At 36.7% G+C, this 15223-nt stretch overlaps 1 protein-coding gene across 8 annotated transcripts in view; it reads left to right on the forward strand.

Annotated features, from left to right (window-relative positions):
* The window catches only part of SORBS2 (sorbin and SH3 domain containing 2), a 187169-nt gene that overhangs the window by 11528 nt on the left and 160418 nt on the right, over positions 1-15223 (forward strand). For all 8 annotated transcript variants that reach the window (XM_088131576.1, XM_088131516.1, XM_088131524.1 and 5 more), the window contains exon 2: positions 14764-14901. The gene's annotated coding sequence lies outside the window, so the exon portion shown is untranslated. The remainder of the gene's footprint in view (positions 1-14763; positions 14902-15223) is intronic.

Raw genomic sequence — 15223 nt, forward strand, 5'->3', positions numbered from 1 at the left:
TGCAGAAAACTTGTATATTTGCATTTTTAAAAAGATACCCTACTTTATGTATGTTGTATTTTTGTACACGTTTCTGTGTTTAGTGGGCATTCTCCATGTTTGTGATATTCTAGGTAAAGGTGTTGGTGAGAATAACCAGAAGAGTAAGTTCAGGGTGGGATGTTATGTAAGAATAGCCTTTAAATTTTGGGTTGTTTTCAGAGGTTACCATTGTCCCCAATGATGGTTTTTGTGAGCATATTCTGTGTATGTGCTATGTGCCCGTGCAACTAAACTCTAAAGCTTTTCCTGCATAAAAAGCAATCAGAACACAAGCATTTCACTCTTTTTTGATGGAAGGAATGGCTTTACTTTAAGGTGCGAATACACTATTTTGGATCAAGCCTGATTTTGGCTTTTAAATTATATACAGTAGGCATAGAGCGGCTACACCCAGGGCAAAGAAATAGGCAGGGGTAACTTTTTAAAAAAAAATCAGATTAATCATTCAGTTAGTATTTTCTATGTTCTATGACCAGTTGAATCCAGAACAGGAAAAGAAACAAAAATTAAAACACACCTGATTTTAAAATACAGCAGCATGTATTTAATTATAATAAATGGAGGAAAAAAGGAAAAAACTAATCAAATTCATTACTAATATACATAATTATAGTAGTTTGAAACATTTCCGTTTCAGTCATCTCTTTTTGCTTTATTGCTAGTTGCCTAAATCTTGCTTACTTTAATTATTTAGCCTTATAAACAACTCGTTTACATATGCTGCGAGCTGCCAGCAAGACCTAGAAATGCTGTCTGAGATGTTTGTATCTTGATCTAAGAACACCAAGGAGCTATAAAACTCAGTAGACCTGCCTACACAGTTCTTTAAAGTAGGGGAAACTTAACTTCTGATTTTTTTATATATCTATCTATCTATCTATCTATCTCCATCCATCCATCCATCCATCCCCAATAAAAGAGGCAGTACAGAAGTACGTGATCAGCTTGTCTCTATCCTCCTGCTAGCTTCAAGGGCACACTTGTCTGGTGAAAGGAATCTTTTTATAGCAATCCTCTGATACAGCTGAGAGGAGTATGTTGAAATGAGCCAAACTAAATGCCCTGCACTGTTTCCTCTCACTATATTAGTTAAATAATTAGATGGCTTCAGTCTGACTGCTGGACAGCTCAGGTGGGATATTTATAAACCAAAGTCTGTTCCTGTTGTAAATCTCTGCCTTGGAAATGTTTGATTAGAGATTTAGCATTTCTGTATCCCGTTGATGTCAGCACTTCAATGGATCAGCCACAGCTCCAGTTGCTTGGTAAGAATTTTATTCCATTTGGAATCTGCAGGATCCAAAAAATACTAGAGGAATTAATCCTGATGGAAAATAAAGCATTTTTCATCCCCAAATTAGGGAGATATAACCAGGATTTGGATTGCATTTCCCCTTTAAGTGGCCTGCTTCTAATCTTAAGATAACATTTGCTGCTCAGGCATTAGAGCCAGGTGCTTAGTTGAGACCAGTATGTGGTTTTGGTGATACAAGCTGACTGTAAGGTGCCTGAGTTATTGTATTATTATTTTTTTCATAGTAGTTTTTGTCTTATTTTCTATGGGTTTTATAATATGGGTCTTTTTTCTTCTGTATTGTTGCTAGCCACCCAGAGGATTTTTGTGTGTGTGTGTGTAAGATGAGTGGACATATACATTTTCTAGATAAATATGATAATAAATTAGAAGCACACTGAAGAGCTGCTAAAATGGATCTCAAGAATGTTGTGTTTATAGTCTCCAGAAGTCAATAATACTGATAAATAAAAACTTTGCTCAACTGTTCCATGGTTGCCATCATCTTTGCCACGATACTCAAATTGTTGGTGGGGTTTGATAATACTCTTGTGGTATTACAGGACTTAAGAATTGCATTTGCACTCCTTCAAGCTCTATGTTATATTGAACATGAGCTTTCCAGCTTCTAGAGATGTGAAAAATGATACCAAAATATTTGTAACATTGCAGTTTTCACTTCTATCCTTGATTTGTATTTTGCCTTTCTGTTATCCAACAGTCCCTCTTTCAATAACTAGCCAAGGCATGTGAAGACTTTCTTATTCCTGTTATTCGTGTTATTTTCACTAACATGATATCATTTAGCATAGAGATTGGCTTTAAAATGTTTATTAACTATGGTGCATGTGTGTGTGTGTGAGAAAATAGGGCTTACCAAGCTCATAGAATTGACATAAAACTTCAGTAGCAATGGAGCCAGTATATGGCCCTGTCTAGCCCCTTTGTCATTTGATACTACAGAAGTCAGATGGCCAAATAAGTTAATGTGGGCACCTAAAGAAGGAATTTTCCCCTTATAATTTCCTTGTAAGTAACAACACAGTTTTGTCTAGGGAAGTATCTTCAAATTTATTCCACAATCAATTTCTCAATAGTGAGTTAAAAGGACATTAAAATCAATAAAGGGTACATAGTAACATTTATCTGAGTTTATTCATATATTTCTTCTTCAGATGCTGAAAGAGCCCTGCACCAGGGTAGAATGGCCTGGCCTAAAATCTGTCTATTCATCTCCAGTACTGTTGTTCTACACCGTTCACTCAACTTCCAATATAGATACCTTGGATGTATTTTATGTAAGCCACCTAAAGTGAATCAGGCTATATTCAATTTTTTTGTAGTAAATAAGTTTTTCTAAGGGCATTCAGGAACAAATATAGCTATCTTTTGATGGATATAATTTATTGCCCTTTTTATAAACTGGGATGATCATTGTTAATCCTCAATCTTTGGGCATCCAAAGAGTTTAATTTACATGCCCACTAATTAATGTTAGCTTTTATTAAAACTATAGGAATGTTGTCACCACCTGCAGCTTTTCCTGCCTTCATCTAACCCACTGAAGCTTTACCATCTGAAGTAGTTATTGGGAGCATGATGGTAAGGTATCAACCTTATGGCTATCTATCCAGGGCAAAAGTTCGCATTCCCTGTATATTATAGTCAGAAAAATTTTCCACATCATCTGGCGTAATATGACAAACTACACTAGACTTATTCTTGAAAGAAATCCACTATAGTTAGCTGTGTTTCTTCTCCTATGATGGTGGTGCTTATAAATTGAAAACAAGCAAAATTCTACAGCAATTCTAGACTAAATACGTGTAATCTGATTATTTTCCTGGCCCTTGTATTTAAAGATTTTCTTCTACCATGTTAAAACTGCCATTTTCCGGCAGATCACATCCATTTTAAAATGGTCTTGCAATTTTAATTCACATTCGAATCTACCTTGCAATTTTTCAGGTATTTTTCCCCTTTGAAAAAGTGTTCTTTTCTACTTTATTTTCCATATACTTGATTTTTTTTTCTCGTGGTATTTTTGAACTTACTTTATTGTCAAATATGGTTGAAGGTACTGTTGCTGGAATTGTTTTCCACTGGTCTGAAGTTTCCCTGGCTGCACATGCTTCCTCATCTGAAAAAACCCAGTGGGTTGAGTTCCTTCGTAATAGCTTCCCTCAGTTTTAACGGAAGTATAGGAAGTCAGGGGGAGGGGGTGGGGAGAGATGATTGCTCAGTAAAAGACAGAGCATTCATGTCTTCACCCCCTCACACAGAGTAAATCCCACTCTGCTCATTAGAATTTCATTAAAATACTCATTTTTCAAAAAAAATTCAGAAGAAAATTTTCTTCCATCAAGCTGGATGAAAATTGGCAGAAGAAAAATGCAGAAGAATTTCTGCATAGCACAAATTTCAAAACATTCCATTTCAGATTTAGAAAAGAGATGGAAGAAGATTGGGGATCTTCAGCTTCTTTCTGCCCTTCTTTGGCACTCTGAATGAAGTGAGAAGCAAGGTGTCCATCAGGGAGTCAAAAACGTCAAGATGATGACCATGTGATCAGCGCCTTGCCCCTTTTCTGTGGTCATCACAGATGCCTACAAAAAGGGGAGTGGGCTTCAGTTGCATGGTTGCAGCCACCATCTTGACTGTTATCCCCCTTCCCCCCCATGGGCACTCCTAGTGATAAGATTGTCTGCTTCTTTCCATTCCTACATCCAGCAGACTGAGCAGGGAAGCAGAGAAGCAGCATCACAGTTGCCTTTCTCAGCCCCCAGCTGTAGGATGCTTTTAACTTCCAATGGAAATGAAATGAGAAGAGACTCAAGGGTCAAGGCTGATGGAGGGATGACAACTCAGTTGGCTGTTGTGTTTATGCCCAGTTGCCAAGGGAGGCTTGCAGCATTCCTGAGGAATGCACTTTGAATCCCCTTTTCAAATTAAGTCTGTCTTCCCCCTGAGCGAACTGTTTGGAGATAATTGTCTCCCCTCCAATACATTCTTGTTTGGATTTGCTGTAAGTTCTAATACATAAAATGTCCTTTGGAGGAAGTCAGTGAACAATTTCCATACAGAAACCCAATACCACAATATTGATTAATCAGTACGTTTTGAATGTTCGCTCTTTATGATGACCTGTGCTATATTCTTTTTACTTCTTCATGATTCTTAGGCCAAGAATCTTATTTTGTGCCTAATGCAAGATTTGTTCATACTTAATGAACAATTAATTGAATAAACAATTTTTTATCTTCATAATAATTGTCCTCACAATCTTGAACACAATATATATTAGTCTACTTGCTTTCTGTGAATACTCTAACACACCTTGGTATAAACTGATATATAATATTAATTCATCATTCTTTCCTAATTTACTAATTAAAATATATGTGCTTTGATACTTTAAGAATCTCTTTCAATCTGATTTTATTTAAGCTCATCAGTTTAATTTTTAATAGGCTAATAATTTGTAGTGTTTCTAATTAGAAGAATGTTGTTTTCTCTTCGACATAATATCAAGCTTTCCATTTTTATATTCATTCTCTTGATGATTCTTTCAAAGTCTTTCCTAATTTACCGCATATGAGGCTTCCAAATCTGGTCCACAAAATTGCTTCCAATATAGTTTACATCTGGAAAAGTAGCTTGGCTGGCTGATACTCATCAGTTAGAAATCTACCTATTAGAAATTAATGAGTAATTTTGAAACAGGATTGTTGAGGCTATTTGTAGATATTGAGCCAGGTTATATCTGATGTCTTCCAGAGGTTTTGGGCTGCTACTCTGACAGTTCCCAGGCAGCATGGATATGTAGCTTGAGAATTCCAGATGCTGTAATCTAGGAAGGTGCCTGGTTGATGAATGCTGAGTTATTGTTCTGTGAAGAATAAAAATGGCAGCACAGTTTAGTTAATAGCGAAATTATGTTCATGATAGTTTAAGTAATGGCTTGTTGGATAAATCCAGATCCATCAAGGCCAGTGTCCTGTTTCCATCAGCAGCCAGATAGTGAAATCTGTAGGTTAATGATGGCATTCAATACTACTAAAGAGGCAAAATGAGAGTCCAACTATTACAGTTGATGTATAGCATATCAGTGAAATCATTCTCTTTGGAAGCTGGGCAATCTGGATTCTAGAACTAGTTTGTTCTCACTAAGATACAATATCACCAAAGGCAGAACTCTTCACCATAAGACTGAATTTGGGCCATCCACTTAAACAGAAGGATGTAAAAGATTCACTATTAGGGAGCAATTAAACCTGCCCCTGGTGATAACACATCTTTCAAAGACAGCAACTTTTGCTTCTTCCATTCTTCCCACCCCCCCAAATCTTCATATTGCAACTATTTTGCTTTTACTCCCTGTATATAGGAGCCATTAAGAATTTTGCTCTCTATTTTCTGTTTACTTATATCCTAGATTCCATTTTTGGATCACACTTAAGTGCACCCTTCAGGCTAACTTTTAATAGGCCTAAATCTCTGTTCATCTGGCTCTTTTCCTGAAGGTAAACTTAAGCAAATGGTGGTACACTGTCACTTTCGGAAAAGATGGGTCGTTTCCCTTCTCCATTCTATTTTGCGATAGTGAGCTGGTTATATCACATTCTATACTTACCCCTCCCTTGTTCAAGAATACAGTAATAACAACATATAAAGAGAACTGACCTTGTTGAACATAAAGAGCAGTGATTTGGCAGCATCTCCAGATATCTTATTAAACAATAGGCTTCTGTTCTGTATTTCCTGTGAAAAATGTCGGTATGCTGATTCACCCTGTACATTTAAAAAAGAAAACAAACTGTTAAGTAAAATATCTAAGGCAAGGGAGGAGGAGAACCAATATCTTTTGTCCAAGTGTTTTAGTAGCCCCCAAAGTTCTCCAGTATCAGAGAGAAGAACCAAACTTTACAAACCTTTGGCATGGATAAGAAAGCCTACTTTGTCTGTCAGATTTTCATAACTTCCAGAACTTCATTGCACACTTGTGAGCCCCTCCCGTCTCTGGCATTCTGATGACTTTTAAGAGTTGTAAGTTTTCCAAGAGTTATTGGAATTATAATTGCAGTACAGGCTTCATAAATTGCAGGTAAGAAATTACTCAAATTATTTTTACTTTTGGGAGAAATAAGTTTGACCTATTTTTGAGAAAGTCTGATGCAGGTTAGGAATACTTGTAGGGATCTTGCCCAACATTAATACTGTATACACCACCTTTCTTTAGGAGGTCAAAGTGGTATTTCATTACATCTTCAAAACAACCTTGTGAGATGGGTTAAGCTAAGTATAATTGAATTCACATTTGGTTTGTAAAGTTGGCTAATGTTTTTTGCTTGGTGTGGGGATAGTGTGTTTTGTGAACCAAGCCACTGTGGTGTATAAATCATGGACCTTAGTTTTTTAAAAAAAGTGAAGCCTACCAGTTATGAACTATTGGACAAATCATGGTCAAACAGACCATGGCTTAATGTGATACCTGAATCCAGTTAGTGATTATTCTGACCATCCAGTGGCTAAAACTGGATGTCCTAGCTCAACTTTGTAACCCTTAGAGATTAAGGAAGATGGCCTTGATGGAGATATGCAGGAACCGTTGTTGAGGCAAAAGGGGCTGAAGCCTACTTGCTAGAAAAAGGGCAGGTGCCAAATTGTCTGAGTCAGAGAAGGAGATACATTGCCATCAATCTCTATAAGCCCTTCCCTAACTCCAGAAATAGAACATTGGTAACGTTGAAAATAGAATACAGGCAGTCCCCAGTTTAAGAATGAGTTCCGTTCCCAAGGTCTGTCCTTAAGTCAAATTTGTACGTAAGCCAGAACAGTATTATTGTATAATACTGTATAAGTAGTACTCTGTAATGAACTTGAACCATTGTGTATTTAACTTGAATTTGGCTACAGTAGGCTCTGTTCTTAACTATGGGTCATCTGTAACCCAGGCGTTCTTAACCTGGGGACTACCTGTAGTATGTCAGACTTGCAAGATTCTGTTACTGTAATCTTACAATAAAGGTAGTATTAGTAGTCATCGTTGGTGCTTCTTGTCTGGACTACTTTGAAGGGCTGATATCAGTCTTGCAAGACTGAAAGTACATCTCTCCCCTCTTGCCTTTATAGTCCAAGAAACTAGCGAGAGTCCCTTCTAAGACATTTGCCATGCCCCCCATTCCTTCTAGGGGCTCAGCTGCCTCTTATCTGACCATTGCCTAGACTGCAGCTCCTCCTCCTCCTCCTCCTCCTCCTCCTCCTGTCTCTCAAGGACATTCTCACAGTATTACAAAAAGGTACTATAGTATGCTTTAGAAGCTTGTTGGCAGGTTTAGCATCCAGCAATCTAGTTACCTTGAAATTTTCTCCTGAAGAAGTTAATATGGGCCCCTTGGTGTCAGGACTTTGAGGCAGTTGAGAAGCAGCTCTAAGCCTATCCAGTCTCACAACACTGGCTCAGGTGGGGGGCCTTAATCAACTTCCTTCTGGCTTTGTGCCATTCTAATTAAAACTACAAAGGATCAAAAATTTGCACATTCTTTTTGCCTTTCATTGAGCCTAAAAATATTACTATCCTGCAATGAATTTTGGAATTTTTTTCATCATGAACCAATGTGGCAGGTTTCTTTTTGTGTGTATGGAAATAATGGCATCAGTTTAGGCTGTGCAGCAATTTTTTTTAGAAAGTTGTGCATAAAAAATGTTTTAGTTTGCTCTTTCACCAGTATTTTATTTTATTTTATTTTTTTAATAAAAAAAATAATAAAATGCAACTGTCTCCATTTTCACAGCAACATTCCCAAAGTCTTTATTACAACTGTATGTCCCTTTTGGACTGACTGAAAATGTTACTTCCTGGTGCTCTGCAAATTTCCATGTATGTACAGTTTCAGTCTTCCACATTCATCTTGCAACTAAAAGAGAAACCCTTTTGTATTTAGATTATTAAGTAAGATGCTTTCTAATGGTATGACAAACCATTAGATTTAGATTGTAGAAGTAGGCTTACATGAAGTAACAGTAATTTCATATATTTATTGTAATTTAGAAATGTAAAATTACAAATGCACGAAGATAAAAAGGATATCAATTATACATTCAAGCTTTAATTTTGGAATTTTAAGGCTGAAATTCCTAGACAGAGAAAGGTGTTTTTAAGTGAAACTTCAACCTTATTTTGCAATGGACTGTCAGTGCTGCCAAATTATAGCCTAGTGTAAAGTTCCCCCAGGTGATGATTTAAAATGCTTTCTTTTCTTCGGTTGTTTGAAGTTGGAATTTTTCTGTTAAAATTTATGACAAAGAGAACTTTTGCCCCACATGCCCTAAAATTGGAAGACCCATTCTGGTGTTGTCCATTTCATCCCCAGTAGGAAGAATTTCTTTTGTAAGTTTGCCTGTAAAGAAATTGTGGCAATTAATTGGCTGTGTTTTATATGTGACAGTAGTAATTTCTTAATAAAAGCAGTTTCTTTACAAATCTTGAAATGTGATCCCTGGTTTCATTGGTAGAACAATTGTTGTGTAACTAGAATGAATAACACTTAAAACAATATCTAATGAAAAGTCAATAAAACAGTACTCTTTGATAACAGATATTAATATTAACCAGTAGTGTTGCCATTCTCCTAATTATTTATACATCTTTACCTAAAATGTTCTGATGATCCAATTACATGCAACTTCCTTAAGTGTCTTCTACACAGTCTCTTTGCCCTAGCTCTTAGGTGTCCCATTACTGATCATCATGGACATGTCTTCATCCCACTGCTTTAAGTATAATTAATTTGGAGTTAAACCACTTCATTCTGTTTGAATGGTAATCTATAGTATCTTCTGAAACAGTTATGTAAATTATTATTAATAATGCTTAAACTGACTAGTTTCATTTAAAATAAATAGAAGACTCCGTTCAGGACATGCTTCCTGTTCAGATATTGCTGAAACACATATTTTCCATGGTTGTTGTTTGGCAAGGAAGATGCATGAATAGCAGGAGTGGGAGATCAGTTTGAGGACAGTAGCTTAAGGCCCATATTAGGACTCAAAGCATTATGTGGATCATGGCCTCAATTATCCCCCCTCCCTCCAAAAAAAGCCAGGTCCACGTGTCAGTTTTAAAAGCATAAATAATATGTTGTTTGCCTCTAAAAATTGGGAAATGAGTATGCACCCAATTTTTTTTTTTTTTAATGGCATCCTTCAGATGCAAAATAGTGACAGCTATTTAAAAGAAAGAAGTACCTGAAAACTGAGGACATTTTCTGTAGCTCAGCAACAGAACTCTTTAATTTCTGAATTTCACAGGAAAGAGACTTCCACAGCTTCCCTCCTGGAATTTGACACCTGAGATGATTTCTTTTCTTTGGCAGTGCATTCTGTAGAACACAGAACACTTTGTGATTCTAAATGCCTTATATATTCCTTGTCATTCCGCATCCATAATTTCTTCTTTATTTTGCCCGTTCTGGGTCACAAACAGCAGGAGATACTTATCTTACTATGATCCATCTTCTTGAATTGCCGTTAAGTCAGAACTAGCATTGTAAACCTGACATTTCCTTCAGATGTTTTTTATTATTAAGCCTTGTTCTTAAGGTATCTTTTTCATGGTTCAGGCAAGGTCGCTTGTTCTTTGTGACAAAAATATAATTACAGGCACAACACAGTATTGATGGGACTACTGGCAGCTTTGCTTCCTGAGCTCACCATAAATCTTGTCTAGATCCTGAAGACACTGGTCTTTCATTTATTTGATTGACTGACTGACTGATTTATTGATACCCTGCCTTTTGTACATGGGTTCAAGGTAGCATACTCAGTGCTCCCTCCTCCACAACGACCCCGTGAAGTAGGTTGGACTAAAGGAGAATTACTGGTCCAAAGCCACCCAGTGAGCTTCTCTGGCTTAGTGAAAGATTAGAACTCCCCAGTGCCAGTCCAGTACCCTAACTGCTTCACCATACTGGTTTTCCTTTTACCTTTGTTTTCAAGGCAAAGCAATACTCTTTTGACTCTGAGAACCAGATACTCCTACATCACAACAAATGATATGATGGGCCTATTCTTGGATAGTACTCCAGGTGGAGGGAGAGTTTGATTTGAATGCTTTTCCTTGGCTTCCTTCAATGTCTCTAAAATTGGCATATCAAAGAAAGAAGTGGACTGCAGTCCTTATCTGTGACACCTGCTTTTCTGTGTACATGCTTTCTTTACATTGGTATAAATTAGTTTAGAACTCCCTGGAGATATAGATAAACATGGCTAGAATCTAAATCTTTACTCTAATTCTGCAATGATAAAGAGTTGACATCCTTGAGAAGATTGGAGAGATGGTACAGAATTTATGGCACCCAGTCCTCCTTCAAATTCTGTGCACATTTTTTTCTATACATCACCTTATGAAGAGAAATTTTAGCCTTCCTCTTTTCATGCCCAAAGATTCATTCATTGAAGGAAGTCACATCACATGCTTACATTCTTTACATTCTGGCTCACTCCTGCCCAGACTATTTCTTCCTGGCCACTGATAGAGCCCTAACACTTCAAACATTTATTTGTGTAAGCTGTTATCTATTGTCTGGAAAGATATAGTTGAGAATTGAGTAGACTGCATTAGCGATGGTTAAAAAAGTTCTTGTTCCTCCTCCATATAGTGGATCAAGTTATTTACAGGTAGAACACCAAAGACGTATGTCCCTGACCTTTCTTCTTATGGCTTTGTAAAGCCAAGTGAATGGAGTAGAATCTGATCAATGCATTATCAATCAGCTTTGTAAAGCCTCTAGCTAGGATGAGGGTTGGTACCACAATATGGAAGAGGGTTGAACCTTCAAACTTATCAAAATGCCACTTGTTATCTTCAAAGTATTTGAACCATCTTATAACTTCTTTCAGACATGCTGGACAACAACTTCTATCAGCCTCAGTCAGGACATCATATTGAAAAAACTATTCTGGTTTAATCTGAACCGTAGAATAGAGTTACTAATTTATGAGCTATCGTGCTTTGAATAATTGCTCAAAGCAATTATTTAGTCTGTAGCCCCACTGGATGTTCACCCACTCTCGGTAATGGGAAAATAGTTGTCCATATTCAGATTCTTCACTATGTGATAGGTGTGTTTGTATGTATCCAGGTCCAACCGTTTGTAATCTGTATGCAATTATGAAAATAATAGTTTGATCCAATGTCTTCATATTACTTTATTAATATATAATTGAAGGGAGAAAAGGCTGATACATACTAAGGAAAATATATTTAAAAATTAATACTCATCATGGGGGGGCTTACAACAGGGGTTGGTGACTTGGTGCCTTCCAGTTGTTTTTGATGTGACTTGCATCCATTCTTTCCATTAACCAAGTGTAGCTACAATACATCTAAAATATACCAGACTGGCAAATTTAAAATTAATCATACTTGGTTTCGTCCTGGCCCTATCCATTTGTAGTCCCCAAGTGATATTATACATCCCTAATATAGAAGAAAATAGGACAAGTATTTATCAGCAAGAACTGGTAATTGGCCTGTTAGTTTAGTAAAGTTTATTGTCAAGCTTTTTAGGTAGTTAAGGTTTAGGGGTAATGCATTACAATAGGCAAAATTCTGCACACAGCCAGTGCAAAATGTCCACTGTCAAATATATATGTACTTCTTTTCTGGATAATAAATTAGATCACATGATAGGATGTGGTAGCTATGGTACCAGAAAACCCTCTATTGTCTTTTAGGGACTCCATCGCTATTTCTTTTTTGGATCAAAAATAATGAGACACAGATCTGTCAGTGCTGAAACAGTTTGAGCTTGTTGTTCCTCAGTGTATTGTTCTCTGGTCACAAACTAGAAATCTGTATAGTTCTATCCGTCATGTGCTTTCTCTTCCCCACATGGCTGAAAGTTAATTTGGCTACTACTCAAATAGTAGATATAAATAATAAGGCATCTCTCTCGCCTATAATTATCCTTTTAATTCTAATTTTCCATGAGGGTGCTGGAAAAAGTTCTATTTGTTGTATTTTTGCCATCTCTTTTTGCTAAAGAAATAGATCTGCTTATTGTAAAACAAAAGGGTCAGTTAATCAGAATATCAATCTAAACTTTCCTTGCTAGTTGTAGTGGCACAAGCAATGATATAAATTAGAAAGATGCACTAATTAGCTTAGTCATGCAGTAATCTACTGGCTAAAACTAATATGAGGATTGCCTTATAATTTTTGAGTTTCATAACTAGTTTCCTGGTCAGTTCTATCTGAGATTCCACCAGAACCTGCCTTATACCAGGTTAGACTACCTGTCCATCTAGCCCATAATTACTGTTTTCTCCTTTCCATCACCTATTCCCAATCCTTTCTAACTGGAGACTTACTAGGAGTTGAAACTAAGAACTTCTATACAACAGCTGTTATCTATCATTGATTTGTGGTTCCTACTGATGCCCAATGTGGATGCCAAAGAAACTAAGCATGTTGTTTCTCTCCTTCCTTCCTTCCTTCCTTCCTTCCTTCCTTCCTTCCTTCCTTCCTTCCTTCCTTCCTTCCTTCCTTCCTTCCTTCCTTCCTATTTTAGATATTTAGGTACTGTATTATTAAACCATTAATAGTTCTTCATCCTCCAATTTGGAGAGGTGAAATGCAAGAGGCATCCATAAAAGCAGCAGCAACACTGATGGTTAAATCAGCCCAGAGGTTGAGCTCTGATACTTTTGTAATATCACAGTTTAATATGAAAGGGTCTTTCACACCTGCTTAATCACAATTTGCAGCTTGGTAAATGCAGCACTGGCTATATTCATAGGCCTTCCTCCTACATAGCGCTTTGGCAAAAGCAAACAAAATTATGGCTTAGCATTATATATGAATCAGAGTATTGACCAATTATTAGAACAGCATTTTATAAATATCACTTACATTTAATCAGGGACAGCAATAAGAGATATTGCTCCTGAGAATGTTCATTCTACTGTCATATGTGAATAAAATATGAGTTCTAGGAAATCCGTTAGTTGAGTACTTTCTTTAAAAAGAAACCCTCCCCTATGTGGGTTTTTTATTGTTGAGTTTTGTATTACTTTGTCCCTCCCTGTCTTCCAGAAAATATCCTGTGCTTCAAACACTATGATATAGGATTAATTTATCCTTTTAAAAAGGTTACAGAAATTTTGATTGACCTGGCCACCTGAGTGGAAGATTTAGAAATCCAAGTTCGTGTGTGTACTAATTTTCCAATCTAATGGGAAAAAATCCTTTGAAGAGCACTTCAGAATAAACATCAGTAAATTGGTGTTTTCTTGGTATGTAGGATTTCTTCTGAAAATCACAGTTAGGAAATCAAACAATATACAGACTTCTAGACATCCTGGAAAGTTCATTGACATGTGGGAAAGGGCTAATTCACAAATAATTACTTTTTCCTTCCTGATAATAATGTTGCCCTCAAAATGGAGGTCTTTTCTGAAATTTGCTCCTGCCAAGATCTCCACCTTTCTCTCAGTCACAGCCTTCCATCTGCAAAGAGGGATAAGATTGATTTTTCTTAAAAGTTTTTAAAATAATGCATTATTTATTGATCTATTTACTTATTTAATTACTGTTTTGTTTAGCACCCAATAGTCAAAGCTTTCAGCAGGCTACAACATCAAAGATTCAAATCCATAAAAATACCAAAAGTCTTAATCTAAAGATTAAAAATTTAAAACAAAACAAAATTAATGTTTTGAACACATGAAGATGATAAGTGCCTAAATATACCAGATATGTAATCATTATGCCATCCTAAATTGAAGAGAGACTGGTTGTTTATCTTCCATAGCAGTGAGTGAAAATGTAGTTGCAGTACAGATTGGGTCCTGGTTTCCCTGTCAGTTAAATACTACAATGTCAACAGCCTCCGGTCACTAACATTCAGAAATAGCTGAGCGGCTGATTCCAAAAATTTAGTTGCAAACTGGAAATAAACTGTTGGCTTCCCTTTTAGGAAGCTGAGTTTGTTTCTGGACATTGATGCCAGAAGGATCCAAAACACTTGGACGCAAAATAAAGTATGGGGAGACTGAGCTCCTGTTCAGAGAACTGGCTTGAGTCTATTAGAAACTAGAAGCACACTTTCTGTGCTTACCCTGCTGGTCACTGGGTCCAAGAAAAATGAAGGTGATTGCGGTCTGGTTCTGGTGCAAATACGCAATATGCTTTTTGGAATGGCTTGAAAATTGATTTTTCTCAACATTTCAAAAGTGGGTGTGTAATTTGAGCAGCAAACCAAGTTCTCCTAAGTTTCCTGCCTATGTGCTTTTCTGGTTTCTCTTACTGCAGACGAGCCCGTCGGGTGCTGAAAATAGCTCAAATGCTTCTAGAACAGTAGCAGCAGCCAGCAGCTGAAATTCTTTCCTGCTCTTATCGCCTTCTCTTTTTCTCTTGATTGCAGGTTCTTGTTCTTCAGTTAAACTTAGACCTTTAGAGGAACTAAGCATTAAGAGAAGACCGGGTTAACAAGATCTGGATGTACAAGAACAAAAATACTAATATCTCCGACATCTGAAAAACAGGAAGACTCGTCTGACTGGTAATTCTCTCCTCCTTTTGTGTTATGTATGTTAAGGATCTGCAGTTTTGTTCTGCATTCTTAGCTGACATTCCTAGACCATAAATTATCAATCTATAAGAACCTGCAACAAAGAGTTATGTTTCTTTCTTTCTCTCTCTCTCCGTATCTCTCTCATACGCACACACCCAACACAACTTTTGTGATGGTGGGTGACTTTTGTTAAATTCTTAATAATTATTCAGAAAAAAAAGTTATCAAATGCCAATTATATTCTCAGTTTATTCTAAGGGGAGAATGATTTTAGTCTCTTGAATTTCTATCTTCTGTCTGATTATTGCAT

The sequence above is a fragment of the Python bivittatus genome, unplaced genomic scaffold (genome assembly GCF_059951505.1).
Source record: "Python bivittatus isolate LINGU-HERP-01145 unplaced genomic scaffold, Pbiv_v1 ctg000070_np1212, whole genome shotgun sequence".
Classification (NCBI taxonomy): Eukaryota; Metazoa; Chordata; class Lepidosauria; order Squamata; family Pythonidae; genus Python; species Python bivittatus.